The 17,260-nt window shown below is 46.6% G+C and overlaps 1 pseudogene across 1 annotated transcript; it reads left to right on the top strand.

Moving 5' to 3' along the window:
• Positions 1-158: 158 nt before the first annotated feature.
• Positions 159-10,195, top strand: LOC147980200 (uncharacterized; annotated as a pseudogene). Its single transcript, XR_015619151.1, has 7 exons — positions 159-884; positions 1,608-1,728; positions 3,489-4,063; positions 4,157-4,381; positions 4,902-5,095; positions 8,840-9,188; positions 9,319-10,195. The product of XR_015619151.1 is annotated as an uncharacterized LOC147980200 (transcript).
• Positions 10,196-17,260: the final 7,065 nt, after the last annotated feature.

Here is a 17,260-nt window from a genome sequence, read left to right as displayed (position 1 = left end):
TTGTCACAATATTAGTGATGGCTATAGATAGAGGGACTGTCTGAAATACTGACAACTGATTGTTATTGTATCATCACATGATCAAACACAATAAGGCGCTAGACAAGGGCGTTCACTCGCGCTATCCACCTGTCCAAATATTGTGCTGATTTTACTGTACAGGACGAGAAAGAAAAAAACGAGCACGCAACTCCCTTCGTACGCAGCGTTCTTTTCCCTTTTCCTCCCATCTAAGCTTACCGCCGCTGCCGTCGCCACCCTCTCCATCTTCTGCCTGAGCTCCACCTCTCAAGCCTCTACTTGCGATGACCACGAGGCCCCGCCCACGCCTAGGGTTCGCGAGGGAGCTCTCCCGCCTCCGCCTCCGCCGGCCATGTCATTCCGATCCGGCGGCTGCAACTCTTGTTCGAGCTCCTCTCCAGCGGCCTCACCACCGCCGCCGATGACAACACATCCCTTCACTTCCTCCCGAGACCTAGCGCCGCCGCAACACTGCAAGCGCAAGCAGAGGTTCTGGAGCCCCTCGATTGTGGAGGATGAGCCGCGTGTGGACGTCCATGCGCCCGCCGTGCTCAGGGCAACGGATCTGAGGCCTGTGGCGGAGAAGGCCTGCCAGATGTCGGACACGGAGAGGTCCGTGGCGAGCTGCGTGGCGTACGTCGGCATGGAATTGAGGCAGAGGAGCGTGGCCAGGAATGGGAGGGTGGTGTCGATTGTGGAGGACACGGTCAGCAGCTGCGGAAACAGCTCGCGTGAAAGCGCTGCGGCTGACGCCACGGTGCGGGTTCGGCCCGGCGGCCTGAGTTGAACGATGAAGAAACTGCAGAAGGATGAGTCACTGGGCTGGGACAAGTACATCAAGGAGAACAGCAACATTCTCGGAGGTATAGATTTCTGTTCATTTGGATTTCAGTACATATTTTAGTTTTTTGCACACCTCTTTCATGGTGTGATGTTTCATTGCTGTTGGTAAGAACATTCGCATTGAACTGAAATTCTGTAGAGTGCGGCATTTGTGAATTTCATACCAGCTACGCAGTCTATGAACATTGTGACATAAACGAAACAGTCGGAAGTAGAAATTAGGAATTAATCTTGTGTTCCACTGAAGTGGTTCCCTTATGGGTTTTGTGCGTCCTGCTAAATTTGGAGGATCATGAGAAATAAAGTGTATTGTAGTTTGGAAAGAACACTGGCATCATGGTTTTAGTTGGGGTATATAAAAATTTATCAGAAAAGCTGCAGATAATCATATCATAACCTGCATTTTCTAAGTAAGAAAATAAGGATGCACTGATTCTCTACAAGCTCGTGAAAAATGAAAATAGTAACTCAGAAAGTTGAACCAAATAATTTAAACCAGCGAGGTACTCTGTTCATGTTTTTTTTATGAAAACCTTTAAAAGATACCATTACCAGTCTCTGGATTTGCATTTCTTTTTAACTGCCCAGCTCCTAACCATTGTTGCTTTGTAGTGGCCATAGATGGGAACAACTTTTAGTCAGATTTCCTATCGCACACTGAATTAGTCCAATGTATGCGTTTACACCTCTTTTCAACTATGATATACTGCAAAAGTCGAGCGCCGTGACAATTCACCTTTCAGATACTTCGTTGGAGAAATGTATAGCGGCAATTCACTTAGGAGTACAATTGCAGTGGGTAATGACAAGAAGCGACAGCGGGTCTACAACACTATGTTTCATGTGCCTTGGAGATGTGAATGGGTATATATTTCACTTGCAAATATGTTCCCTTCTTGTACCCTATATATTAGATATATTTGTTGGAATTTTAGGGCCATCCTAATTATTTGGAGAGTTAGGGCCATCCTATTTATTTTGAACTTTAGGCCATTCTAAATTATTTGGAATAGTTTGCCAGCATTGCTGGAGATGAATCCAATACGCATTAGTTATTGTAATAATATTTCTGGAACCATGTTATCACCACATATTTCTACAGAAATGAATATGATTACATTCAGATCCTTATTAAGATATGGATAGATACAAATGGTATGATTTTGGCAGCGCTTAATGAATTAACAAAAATAATGCATTAGACAATTCTTTTGAACTTTCCTTCAAAAGGATGAATTTGATTACCACATTCAGAAGATAACCAAATGATTCAGTTTAGTAACTCTAGATGTAGCATATTCTGTAATAACGGGGAGATGTTTGATTGTGATCAATGCTGCAGCTAATTGTAGCAGGATTCTTTGTCTGCTTTGGATTCCTTTCTGTCTTTGCTCACCATTATACCTGCAAGAATTGTGATGACAGTTTGGCGAGTGCTGAACACTAGGTGGGTTCACGATAATGCTGTAAACTCGATGATTTACACATAGATTATGTGCATATTATTTTGTTATGTACAGATTAGTCAGGGTGTGTATTACTGTGGGAGAGGAGCTCCCAACTCACGCCCTAGAGTGCGAGGAGGAAGCAGGGGGTGGTGGCCTGGCATGGAACGCGTCAAAATCCCTTGCCGCGCGGGGCGCAGAAATGGGAGAGGATGCCGGTAGGAAGCATGAGCAGCTTGACGGCAGGAAGCAGCAGCTCGCTGATTCGTAGGTATACTCAGATCGTTGCTCCCCCCCCCCCCCCCCCCCCCCCCTTCCTCCCTCCCTCTCTTGATGTTCAAGTCTTTCGATGGGATCTAGCACGGTTGAATCTCAATCGTCTTCTCTATTTTGATCTACCGCCACCAACCTCGGGCAGGGATCTCTATTGAATGAAACCACGATTGACGATGATGCATGTAACCAGCCAGCTCCATCTCTTTCCTTCTCTTCCACTATTTCTCTATCCCTTTGCTCTTTCTCCTTCCTTTCACCCCTCCGGAAGCTATTTCTTCTGCGGAAGCAGCAAACCATGGATGATTTCGGTGCTGATAGGGTTTGGAGCAGCAACCCATGGAGATATGCAATGGAGTTTGGCAAAGGGTGCTTGATCTTGCTTTAATATAAATCCTTTTTGTTTGATGTGCACCTTAGTGCAGAGAATTTGATCTCTGTGATTGGTTATCATGTGTTCATCACTTAGCAGCACTGGGGTGTTTTTTGCGGGAAAGGAGTAGTAATTTTATTATTCTTAGCATTGCTCAATGCTTTGCTATATGCATGTTTGGTTGGTAACGATATATGATGGTTACCAGTCATGTCCTAACTGATTCAGGCAAAGGAGAAACACTGTTTGTAAATAATTCAAAGCTTCATTCTTTTTTACTTATGTTTAAAAAATACTTATATACTATTTGCAGTTCCATCTGCTTCTCATAGTTCCTGCAATCTACAAGTTCAACTTGTGCTAGAGGCTTCAGTTCTTATAACATATGGTGCTCGATTTATCATCATGTATATTATAGACATAAAATGCTGCACCGAATGCATTGTGCTCTTGCATATTGTTATTGTGTTTATTCCTATCAGCTAAGATAAATATCATAACTCTTGAAGTTTTCACTATTAGTTTTTTTACAGATTCCTGAAGCTTTACAGGCCGGCCTCGCCAATGTAGTTGAAGTAGCTCAACATCGTGTAGCTACATTGTCATGGTAGTAATCTTTGCCTATTGGTGACTTAATAGAGCTAGCTGTTTGCTAGTGTACATTAAAATGCTAATTTTACACCTGTTGATGTATATGTCATAATAGTTGGAATTTCAGAACCAGTTTTGATTTATGAAAAATTGTAGGTTGCCATAGTTTTAATGGCAAATTCTCTTTCCTGTTTTCACGAGTAATAATGCCATATGCTCTCCTTATTATGCTACTATATATATCGTTTGATTAAATATTCAGAAATAACTTAAAACGTCTCCATGCCCCAAGGCAACAGAAGGTTTCTGTGGTATTCAGAAACATATTTACGAAGACCTCATATTAAATATCTGTGTTTGATTGCTGCAATTTTTATCCACTTCACTGGTAAATGTAAATTTAGGCTTATTTGTCCAGGATTTAGGCTACTGGGGTTGCGATACAATGTGATCTGTTGACACTCTTTTGTCTACGTAGGTCTGTAGTAAAATTTTCAAGACAATGCTTGCTAATTTGGTAAAGCTCTGCACCTTTTAGAGGGTAACATTCTGTAGTTCGTTTTATATCAATAATATATTAACTTGGTGTTTTCCTGGTTAATTTACACAGAGGAAACTTCTAATGAACTGCAGAAGGTGTTATCAACAAAATATCCAAAAAGACATTGTGAGGCTTTAATCCGATGGACTGTCAAACAGAGTCAATTTCACGGTTAAAACATTCACAAGGAGATTTATTAAATGGAATTGGAAATGAAAAGGGTGTGGAATGCCAAAGTGATATCTATGTTTGTTATAAGCTTCCCTGTGGAGGTTCACTGGAACTTAATGTAATGTAAGCAGCCAACTATTTTCCTCAGTCACTGTCATACTAAATGCATGTTTTATCCTGTTGTAATACACATATTGATCTTCTACTTCTTTTCTGATAAAACTGGGAATCATACTATTCTCTTTCTGTCCAGTAAGCCCCACTGATTAGAAACTAGAAAGGTTGGCTACAATTCCTTAGTTGTGACGTATCTGTTAATAAAAATGTTGTATGTTCACCTGTAAACATATCCAAGATTTTCCATGGTTGATTGAGATGACGCTGGAGTTCTTAGGAGCTTCAATAATACATGTATTTTGCTTTGTTTATCACAATGTATTATATCAGTGGTTATTTTGGAAAAACTTCTGGACCTTTTGGCAGCTGAACTGAAACCATCTGTCATAGTAATAGCTACAAGATTTCATTACTACATGCTGGGAATATGAAAATGAACTGTGGTTATTCACTTATTCTAACATAATCAGTCACACTGAGTTTTTTTTTTTGCATGCGTGTGACACCAATATACTTCTATTCTTAGTAGTGGGTTCTTCTGAAGGATAATTTCCTTCTCATACTATTGCTGGAATGATCAAAATATGTGCTCTCAGAGTCATTGTTCTTAAGTACCAGCATGAATATGACAGTGCGGTGCAATACGGTGCTGATCGATGGTGGTCGGCGAGGCGGCGGGAGGCGCTGCCGCCGACTGATACGGTGGCAGGCAGATAAAATGTAAGTGACGCCGTCATTTGGCCCCTCTTTTCTTGCTTCTGCCTCTTCCTATAGTCATGTTTCCTGTTCTCGCCTAGCTGTTCCTATAGTCATGTTTCCTGTTCTCGTCAGATGCCGTTCAACTCCATTTCCCAGCGGGGGCCTCTTCAGGGGCTGATCTAGCATCAGCCCGCATGGGAGGAGAGGCGGCTCTCATGGATTAGGATGTGGCACACCAGGGGTGTGTTTGGTTCCTTGCTCCGCATCTGGCTCGCACCCACCGTGCATTATTCTCGATGCTTGGTAGCCTGCACGTCTAATTGAGCCAGGCCCAACGCATGCAAAAAGAGCCCCCCAGCGAGGCTCGCTCGAAACGCAGGTTTCGGGCGTTTCCGCGAGCCAGCACCCGCCGCCGCACGCGTGCCTGCACCCACGCGAGCAAGGGGATAGGGTTTCTCTCCTTGCAGCTTAGACCCGACTCATTCATGCCGCTCTCCTCGCAACCCTCCCGCGACAACGGTGGATCTCGCAGCCCCGTCACCTCTGTCGACATCGCCGGCAGCCATCCTCGCCGCTGCGGCGCCTCCTCCCCTCCCTCTCCCTGTCTCCCATCCGCCCCCATCCCTCTCTTCTCCCCCCCCCCCCCCCCCCATCCCCATCTCTCTGCCGCTCGCGCTCCACTTGTGGCGCCTGTTCTTCGATGCGGATGCATGAAGCGGCGGCCTCTGGTCGGGGACAGGAAAGAGGGTCTTCTCTTCCAGCTGGGTGTGGCTAGCACCAATGTGTTCTTTTCCCATAGCCTCCCCTCCTTTTTTATGTAGGTTCAGATATGTCACCAACCTCCTTTTTCTCCTATGGATTATGGCTGGGTAGTTTTTATATTACGTAAGGTTGGTCATTAGCATGGATATGTGTGATATGTCCAGAACACTTTGCTAGCTTATGGAAATTAAGAAATCAGTAGGTAGACAAAATATTTATGCAAATGGTACAAATAGTATGAATAATTTGTGCATATATATATTTTGTTTTGATGATACAAATGATGTCAATATTATCAGTGCCCATGCCTTTATTAATTTATAAATCTGTGCTGAATTTATATAGATGGATGACAATGGCAAGACTCAAGATACTCTGATAGTGCAAGCTGCTGGTTTGGTTGCTATTTTGTGTGCCTATATGGCCACGATAACTACAAGGGCTAGGATTAGAAACTATCATGCTCCAATCCGTTACGTTATGCTTGAGAGAGACGTAGCTAGGTTGTCCAATCTACGTTTTATATGAAACCAATGACATAAATTGTCATGACCTATTAAGGATGAACAGGGCCCCATTTTATACCTTGTATAACTTGTTTCGTGATCGAAAATTGTTGGAAGACAACATTCATATTGCATTGAGGAGCAGCTTGCGATGTTCCTTCTTGTAGTTGGGCACAACCATAGGTTTAGGGCAATGAAATCCATATTTAGGAGGTCAATTGAAGTAATCAGTCAATACTTCAAGGCAGTTTTATATGCAATTGGGGAGTTGTGTGATGAGATGACCCAACCCCCATCCAATGAAGTTCATCCAAAAATTCTACATAGTAGGCGCTTCTATCCCTACTTTAAGGTAATATATCAACATTTAGAATTATGTGGACATGCCGAATAACCCATATTTTACAAAATATACCTCACCTCTTTTCTTAGGACTGTGTTGGTGCAATTGATGGCACCCATGTTCTTGCCAATGTACCGGCTGCTATTGCCTCACCACCCTTACCCACCACAAGTCAAAATCGTCCCAGCTTGCTGCATTCTTCATAATTGGATACTTCAGTGGGGAGAGGATGAGTTCGTACCACCTGTGCACTCTTGGACTGGGAATCCAGTGTCGGATGGTGTGATTGAATAGAACATGATAATAGAACTTGGTCACAAACTAGAGATGGTTGGGCTGGGCATATGTTTGCCAATAGGGACAATTCACGTTGTTAGTGCATCTAGTGACCCTTAGTGATTTTGGTGTATTGAAGACTTATAGGTTAAGAGACTAATGTGTTTGTTAGTGTACACAGGTCTATAAGTCTACGAGGAGTTTGATATTCACGATGAAAGACGGTCCCTAAAAATGAATGTCTTCAGTTGAAGACTTTGGTTTTCTTGAAGACTTTGAAAGTGAGGAAATTGGTGTGACCTTGAAGACTTGATATTCATGCGAGGATTATGAAGCGTGAAGACTTGTTTTCGTAGTTTCATTTTCTCTTTCTCGAGTCATAGGAAACACCGGACTGTTAAAGCGGTCGAGGTAAAACTAAGGAAAAGTTTCCAAGTGATGCTCATCTCAAAATCGTACACCTACCCAATCCTTTCGAGTGAAGCCAATGGAAATCTCGTACAGTTTAGTCAATTTCGTCAGTGACAGAGACGAAGATCTTCTGTTCTTTGAAGAATTTGTTCTGGCTGAGGAGTTAGGAATTCGCCAGTGCGGATTACCTACAAGTGAGGAACATGATAGCCCTAAGGAATTTGATACTCAAATTTTCGATCGTTGCTGTGCTACGTGCCACCTGTCCCAAAATATCTACCCACCTAACAGTCATATCATTGAAGGGCATTTATGTCTTATCATGTCGGGCTGCTCCCTAGGCTATAAATAGCCACCCCCTACAACCACTAGTGGGTTGGCTGCTCCGAGAGAAACTGACACTTGTCATTGAGAGCATCCCATCCTCCGAGGACTTTTGAGCAAAAATTATCAAGTGAGGAAAACCCAAACCCAAACACCTACAGACCCAAAGTGATTGAGCATCACTGAAGAGATTGTTCCTGTGTGGAACCGACGCTTGTTACCTTTAAGGACTGTGCATCCTCCTGACGGTTAGGCGTCATGGTCTAGAGTATCCAAGAGGAAATTGTGGATCGTTGAGTGATCGAGTCTGTGAAGGTTTGGAAGTCACCTGAAGACTTACCACGAGTGATTGGGCAAGGTCTGTGTGATCTTAGCTCAAGGAGAATACAGTGAGGACTGTGTGTCCGGGACTGTATGTCCTCAGGTTTAAATACCTAGCTGCTCCAACCAGATGTAAGACTGTCACAGCAGTTGAAACTGTCTACCAAATCATCGTCTTCACCAAGCTACTGGTTCTATTTCCTCTATCCTTTCATTTCCTCATTCATGTGTTGATGAACTTGACCGTTACCATTTGAAGACTTTGACTGAAGACTTTCTTAATTTTCTCAATCCTATTTCTTTAGCCACTTTGTCTTCAGTCTGCTTATCCTGTTTACACGCTACTTGTGCTCTGTGTATGTTTTATTTCATCATGATGACTATGCTTCTGCTCTGTTATGCATGCACCTGAGTACTTATTCCGCTGCCTGTAGTTCGTGACTTAGGAAATTTCTCAAGTTGAGTTTCCTCACCGATGAATTTGTAAAAATCACCTATTCACCCCCCTTTAGTCGATATAACGCACTTTCACACGTGTGTAGAGCTCAAGTGTCGGGTTGGGCATGTTTGCCATTAGTTCTGTATTATGAATAATTCTACTGTGTAATGCTCAAGTGTAGAGCTCAATTCTATGTTGTAATACATTATGAATAATTGTCGTGTACCCAAATTGAAACATTTATGTATTATGTACTCTCTTATGTTGCTGTTTGAGCTCCAATTCAATTCTGTTTATGGTTCTTTATATTTCTGTTGGTGCTCCACTTTAGACTTGATATAAATTTTAATTCTGTTGGTGCTCCTTTTGGTTGTTCTGTATAGGATTGATGGCTGAGATGGCGGCTGATGGTGGGCATGGTGGTGGGAATCACCCATTGCGCTGGACATCTTCAATGTCTCTGGGTTCATGCTACGTCGATTTGTAGAGCTCATTGCTGGTGGAGTGAAGGCGGACAAGGGCTTTAAGGAGGTGCACCTAAATCAGGTGGCTAAGAATTGTAGTGACCACTTTGGTCTTTCCATAACCAGGACCCAAGTGTACAACCATCTCCGCAAGTGGCGTGCTAGGTGAGTGGAGATAAGTAAGCTCCGGGACATTAGCGGGTCACTTTGGGATGATACCAACTATGTCATATCGCTGGAGGAAGAGCACTACCTGGGTCATATCAAGGTTTGTACATAACCACACTTCATGTTTGACCATCCCAGAGAATTACTTATGCTCAAAGAACTAGATTTTACTAGCTTTTAATCCTTCAGTAGCTATTTGACTAACCTTTTCATAACCACACTTCATGTAGGACCATCCCAAAGATGTTGAGTACCTCAATGTGCCTTTAGAGAATTATGTTCAGATGCTTGCTATCTCTCGGAGTGGTATTGCTACAGGAAGGTATGCAATAATGACATCTCATCAGGTTCTTGGGGTTCCTTCAATGGTAGAAGCCTCCCCATCATTTGTAAACCTCGAAGGTTGTGGTTCTGAATTTGTTGATGGGAATGAACCTGGCTCGAGTGCTACCGCTGTTGCTCATGGGGAAGATGCTGTTGCTGCTGCTCATGGGAATGAACCATATAAGGATGCTTCTAGCTCCACTGGCAAAAGGAAGAGGGCTAGCTTGATGAGTGAATAAGTTTTGGTCATGAGCAACATGTCCGATGCAGTCCGTGAAGTTGCTATTGCCATCAAGTCCATTGGAGAGGCACATCCTGAACTTTACAATTCTATCATGGAGCTCCCTGGTTTTACCGAGGATGATCTATTGATTGTCTTGGATTATCTCAATGAGAACGTCAACAGGGCTAGGAGCCACTCATTTGTGCAGATATCGGAGACTCGTCGCATTCGTTGGGTCATTCACCACCTCTCCAAGTTCAGTGGTGGAGTGTTCGTGCCCAAGGATGGAGTGTGAACAAATATGTGCTAATTCACACCAAGCTGACCATATTTTATTGTATTTGGTCAGAAAAACCATGCCCCTATATATGTGATGTATGGAATGTAACATGGACCTTATGTTATGTTTCTTTGTTGGACTGTAATATGGACAATATGGATTTCTGGCTATCTAATATGCGAACTCTAGGATGTACTGGACTGTAATATGACCATATAGATTTGTGGCTCTATATATGTGAACTTTCAAGATGTACTTGCACTGGATACTTGATTTATGTGCACTCTGTGATCCTGGTACATTTTTTTAGCTATTTTGTGCCATAAATTGCTTATATGTGACCCTGGTACATTTTTTAGCTATTTTGTGCCATAAGCTACTTATTTGTATATAAACTGTTTATATACTTACACAAACAGTCAACATGTTGTTGAAATTTTGTTTCTTTTACCAAAATCATCTGTCATTTTGAAGACATGTGATTATATTTTGACTAAATTTTGGATACTTGTGAACATATTCTTTTATTACTTGAATCAGCAAATATATTTGAAATAATCTTCTGTTTATTTTACATACAAGTACATGCACACTAGAATTAGATTCCACATCACACAACCTACCAAACAACATATGTTGTATGCTGCATTCCTCATACAACCCAGATGTAACATATCATGCAGCACACTAAACACATGAATTTGTTGTATTTTTGAATCTTTTGGTGGTTTATATTAACAAGTATCATTCATTCTGTAACTTTTGAACCACCGATATTTTTTGTACTCAGTTCTCTAGACTGTAAAATTGCTGCTTTTGTGTCCTGTGTTTCTTTTTCAAGGAGCAACATGATTCTCTTAGTGTTATTATAGTGTTATCCATTGGCATGTGCTATCCGCATAGAAAAAGGATTCATTCTCCGAATCTGTTGCTGTGGCGCAGCTCTGTCTTTAGTGTTCCGGTTAGCAACTCATGTAATTTGAGTTTGATGGAATAACACCACGTAGTAGAGCCAGGAAAATGGAGTCCTACTAACACCTGGTCTTATTCTGCACATCCCCCACCCGATCGTCGCCGCCCCTCCCCTCCCCGCTTTCTACCGTGGTAGCGGCGTGGGAGCGCCGCCGCCCCTCCCCTCTTCGCCTTCTACCGTGGCAGCGGCCTGGGAGCAACACCGCCCTTCCCCTCCCCGCCTTCTACCGCGACAGCGGCCTGGGAGCGCCGCCGCCCTTCCCCACCCGGCCTTCTTCTACGACAGTGGCCTGGGAGCGATGCCGCCCCTCCCCTCCCCGCTTTCTCCCGCAGTGGCGGCCTGGGAGCGCCGCCGCCACTCCCATCCCATCCTTCTCCCGCGGTGGCGGCCGGCAACGACGCCGCCCCTCCCCCCGTGGCCTTCTTCCGCGGCAGCGGCCAAGCAGCGCCGCCGCCCATCGCCTCTCAGCCTTCTTTCGCGGCAGCAACCAAGCATCGCCTCCCCCGCTCGCATATCGGCCTTCTTCCGCGGCAGCAGCTTGGTAGTGCCACCGCCGATCTCCTCCGGGCATTCTTCCATGGTGTTGAGCGGTGCGTCTTCAATTACCTCTCCTTCATCAGATGTGGATTTGCTGCCTCGACATAACACTAATTCGAGGAAGGAGGACTGTCGGCAAGGTTCCTTCATCCACGACAGCTTCTTGGATGAAGGATGCGACGACCTTCAGCGCCAATCCTCCGTCTCCACTCACCTTGAGCAACATCCAGAACGCTCATGAACTTCTAAAGGGCAAGTGGACTGCACGGCTGAACGCAGAAGTGGTGCAAACGGACGAGAAGGGAACTTACTTCTGCAAACGCAAGAAAGCACTACAACACGAGGTAAGCAGTACACTTCCTCATCTCTCTCAGTTTACTAATTCCAGACAAAGCAGTACACGAAGTACACGCAGTCCAGTACGCCTCCAAAAACAATGCAATGCGGTTACTTCAGTTCACCGTGATTAAAATTGCAGTGCAGTTGCTCGGTTGGCAGTACGGTTGTATAGGTTCACTATGGATAATGATGCAGTGCGGTTACTTCACTTCACCCCGCGGGATGATGTAGTCTGCGCGCATTAGTTCGCAGTACCCTTTTAAACACAATGCAATTCGTATGATTCAGTTCATTTTACCTGATAATGCAGCTCTGCCGTTTTGTGCAGGAAATGACGTTCAATAGGTACAAAATGCCGTGCATAATTGACAACCCAGGGACCATCAACTTTTAGAAGAGTCGAGCTTCTTCCGGAAGAGACACTAGCTGGGTTACCCTTGAGATTCCTTGAGGATTCTTTACGACAACAAACAGGGTGCAATACTCTTCGGAAGAAGATTTTTTTCTAGGAAGAAGAGGTAGTCGAAGATGGCAACGACATCACCTTCATGTGGGAGGGAACTCACCGACATGATGATGAAGATGATGACGATGAAGATTAGCCAATAAAGAGCATCTCCAACAGACGCCCAATATTAGCGCCGCGCCCAAAAAATCACAAGTTTAGCGCGCGCGGAGTTGAAAATAGCACTCCAGCGGAGGCTGCATAATAGAGCACGCTGTAAAAACCGTTCAGCGCGCCGGACGAAACTGGATCGCGAGCCGCATATTTAGCGCTTGAGCTCCAGCGCGCTGAACTTTTCACGCACGTGAAAAGTGTCCCGTGCGTCCAGAGCCGCCGTTGGCCTCCTCGTATGCGCGTGCCAGCTCGCCAGCCGGCCACGGGCGGGGCGGACCGCGGCCACGGCCATGGCGGCGGCGGGGCGGGGAGGAGCGCAGGCGCGGCCAAGGCCACGGGGGCGGCGGGCCGGGAGGAGCGCAGGCACGAGCTCGGCCACGACGGCGGCAGGGCAGACCGCGGCCACGGCCACGGCGGCGGCGGGGCGGGGAGGAGTGCAGGCGCGGCCAAGGCCACGGGGGCGGCGGGCTGGGAGGAGCGCAGGCGCGAGCCCGGCCATGACGGCGGCGGGGCGGGGCGCGGGCCACCAGCGGCACGGCGCGGGCCACGTCCACGGCGGTGGCGGGGCGGGAAGGAGCGCGGGCGCGGGCCCGGCCACGACGGCGGCAGGGCGCGGGCCACGGCCACGGCCACGAGCGGCACCGCGCGGGCGCGGCGGGCCGCGGCCACGACCACGAGCGGGAGCGCGCGGGCACAGCGGGCCGCGGCCACGACCACGAGTGGGAGGGCGCGGGCGCGGCCACTGCGGTGGCGGGGCGGGCGCGACCACGGCCACGGCGGTGGCGGGGCTGGGAGGAGCGTGGCCACGGCCACGGCGGCACGGCCATGACGAGGCGGAGCGCGCCCACGGCCACGGGCGGCACGGCCATGACGAGGCGGAGCGCGGCCGCGGCCACGGCGGGGCGAGCTAGGTACGGGCCCGCGTGGTAAATTTTGGGCGCCTGTTGGAGTTGCTATTGTTGCTAGCTGGGCAGTATATTTTTGGGCCTCTGCTGAAGATACTCGGTCGTCTGGCGTGCTAAAACGCTATTTTGGCGCTGTAAAAGAAACTTAGCGCGCGGCTACGTAGGGCGTCTGTTGGAGATGCTCTAATAGTTCTCAACCCAGAGTACAAGCATGAGTTCACTACATTTGGACAGCATGTCCGAACAGACAACGATAATGCTGTTGACCATGATGTTGCAGAAGATGATGATTATGATGATGTGCCGCCGCTCCAATATTTTCAAACCAATCCAGTGAGATATCACCACAACACTAGATTACCACTGCGTCCACCTGCTGCACCACAAAACAGAGCTCAACATGCACCTGCTGCACGACAAAACAGAGCTTAGTGTGCACATGCTGCACCAAAAACATAGCTCCGAGTGCACCTGCTGCATCAACTTCAATACCGCGACCACCAAGGGTGCCTCGGTCGGAAGTCAACGGCAGGTACAAGTCCTCCTCACTATTGCCACCGCGAGATACTCAACTACACAGATCTGCTATAAGCCCACCATGTCCAATACAACCCGGCGAGCTACAAACGCCATCGGATGAATGACATTACACACATGTAATTTTATGTCCTGAAAAATAATAATATTTGCAGTCCATTCAGAAAACATTGCAGTGCACATTGACATTTCCTGTGAAGTTTGGCCTAACATGTAATACAGTCGACTCTTCCGAAAACTTAGTAACATTACAGTGCTTTCTTAACTCGTATGCAGTCCTCGTATTTAAACAGAACATTACACTTTGTCTCATAGAGCACTTCACTTGATGCAGGATAAAAACATGCCGCCAAACCTCATACCTACTGCTGGAATGAAGTTCACCTCGTACGATAATGCATGGGACTTTTACAACACATATGCAAGATATGCAGGGTTTGGCATACGCAAGAGGGCAAAACACAAGATGGATACCTACATTGTCTGCTCAAGAGAAGGGACGCACAAACAGACTGTGGCAGGTTATGACCGGAAACGTGAGAAGACATCAAAAAGGATTGGCTGCAAGGCAAGAATTAGAGTCAAAAAGAGGAAGAATGGGAGTTTTTTGATAGAAATGATTGAGCTCAACCACAATCACAAGATGCTAGAAAGCCCGGGATGCTTTTGCACATGCGCTCACACAAAAGAGATGATCCTTTGATTGACCAGTTGGTGAAGGACATGCAGCTGGACAACCACACACATGCACAGATGATGTCAACGCTGTCGTGTATGTCTGGTGGTCTGCAGTTCATGGGACATACTAGCCGTGACTGGGTCAACATGTAAGCATGTCACATAACATATCGCTTGAGCATTCCGTGGGTAATTATTTCCTGTTTGATAAGATGAGTTTGCATTGTGTTTGAAATGCAGGAAATAGAAGTTTGCTAGAGAAGAGTCTCAAGATGACGTCAAGAAACTTCTGGATTTCTTTGAGAAGATGTAGAAGATCAACCCAGAGTTCTTTTATGATTACGACATCGATGCACATAATCGTGTAAGAAACGTCTTTTGGGCCAACACAAGTTGCAAAGGATCGTATGAAGATTTTGGAGACTGCATTACATTTGACACGACATATAAAACTAACAAATCCCACATGCCACTGGGAGTCTTCGTGGGAGTGAACCATTATCTACAGAGCACCATATTTTTTGTCTCCCTTGTGCGTGATGAAACGATACCGTCGTTCGAGTGGGTTTTCAAAACATTCTTGAGGTGTATGAACTACAAGCCACCAATCTGCATGCTTACGGCTACAATACAAACACCTGTATTCTTACGTCTGTTTGGTCCACTTCTATTTCTTCCATTTTTTTACACATAAAAAACTTAATAAAAAACACTACTTGTGCCTCTTAATTAGACCAATGTTCTTTGATGAAGGCAACATTAAAAACTAGCCTCCCGGATACATTACATAAGTTGTGTCGGTGCTGATGTGGTCGCCTATTACAGGTAGGGTCAAGGGCCCATCATTTGGGACCCACATGGGGCCCATCACCATCATAGGTAGGTCCCTGGACCAAGCCGGCATTCAGATGCACACATCAGGAGGATCACTCGGATGACTCTACAACACTCGTACAACCACACGTCACTCGGCAGACGACCGACCACTCATACTTACATGGTAAGAAGACGTCGTGGGAGCTGCAATGGTCGAGGGATCCTAAGTCGTCCATTAAACAGAGTTATAACTACCGTTACCTGTAACTACTGTAGTATAGGCTCATTACACTAGTAACTGCCTCATTCAATGGCATTAATTGCCCCGACGGCGTGGGAGACATGGAGTTGCAGCGCACTCTATATAAGCCGCACCCCTCTCCATAGTCGGGCACGTTAAACCTTGTAATCCTATCCATCAAATCAAAGCAAGCCTCAAGGCACGAGACGTAGGGCTTTTACCTCCACCGAGTGAGGGGCCTGAACTCGTTAAACACTGTGTGTTACACCTACGTCGTAGCTAGTCTCTGCCCCTTATTCGTACCCATAGTACCCATTGTCAGGATCATAACCCCGATAGTTGGCGCCCACCTTGGGGCTAGGCGTCTAGCGAAATTTCACGGTGTAGGTGGATTCCTTCATCATCATTATCATGTCAGTCGGCAGTGAAATCCGCTTTGGGATGATCTCCTTCATCGTCGACGACTCAGCATGGCTGCGCGAGGCCCCGCACTACAATAAAAAGATACATCCGTGACATTTTGGGCCGAACGAATTTTTTTCTGTCATGCTTATGACACTTTTACGACGATAATGTGACAAAATCCGGTATCATCATAGATATGGTGGGCTCCTATTTCTATGACAAAAAATCATGACAGAAAATGGGATTTTTGTCCTGGGCGGGTCGGAGACGTAGCTGCATGACATTCTTTCGGCCTTCCATGACGGAAAAAACCGTGGTAGAAGTGAGGGCGAGGAAAATATCGGGGAGTTACCGGTTACGGTGTGTGGTAGGGGCTGAGCGATGCACGGAGGTTTGCGTGTTTCTCTCGTACACGTACACGCATGTGTGCGAGGCGTTGGGCTCTAACTGAATCCGAGCGATTGCACTAGCTACGTTACTAAACCTGAGCGATCGATCCCTTGGCTATTAACTGAACCTGAGCGATTCCTTCGCTACTGCTTCTAACTGAAGCCGATCGAACTTGCTGCCTCTTGATGAACAGTGAACGTTGTTGGGGGTTGGATGAACAGTTCCTGGTGTGGGTTGGATGAATAGCACCCCGTGGTAGGAGAGGCCGTTGCCGCTGGATAAGCAGGACCCCGATCGAGGCGGTTGGGGGTGGATGAACAGGACCCTGTGGAGGGCTGGTTGAACAGTAGCCAGTGGAGGCTGGATGAATAGGAGCCCGTGGAGGGCTGGTTGAACAGTAGCCGGTGGAGGCTGGATGAACAGGAGCCCGTGGATGAACAGTAGCTGGTGGAGGCAGGAGGGAGACGCCGAACAGTCGCAGGTGGAGGCTGGAGGAGGTTGACGGTGGATGAACAGTAGCCCATGGAGGCTGGAGCGAGGCAGTAGACGGTGGATGAACAGTAGCCTGTGGAACAAATTTTGCGGTACGCCACACCCCTCCCGATGAACAGGACCCTGTTTCGACCGTAGGAGGTTGAAGAGAAGTCCGTTTCCTCCGTTTTGCGGTACGCCACACCCCTCCCAATCAACAGGACCCCGTTTCGACCGTAGGAGGTCAAAGAGAAGTCCGTTTCCTCTGTTTTGCGGTACGCCAGACCCCTCCCGATGAACAAGATCCTGTTTTGACCGTAGGCGGTCGAATAGAAGGCCGTTTCCTTTGTTGTGTGGTACGCCAGGCCACGTTTCGACTGTTCCGTCCAAGCCGGTTGGCTCTCGATGAACATGACGCATTCCGTTGCCTCCCT

Source organism: Triticum urartu, chromosome 3A, assembly GCF_056163025.1.
Source record: "Triticum urartu cultivar PI428250 chromosome 3A, HENAU_Tu73, whole genome shotgun sequence".
Classification (NCBI taxonomy): domain Eukaryota; kingdom Viridiplantae; phylum Streptophyta; class Magnoliopsida; order Poales; family Poaceae; genus Triticum; species Triticum urartu.
This window is presented reverse-complemented; position numbering and strand designations above follow the sequence as displayed.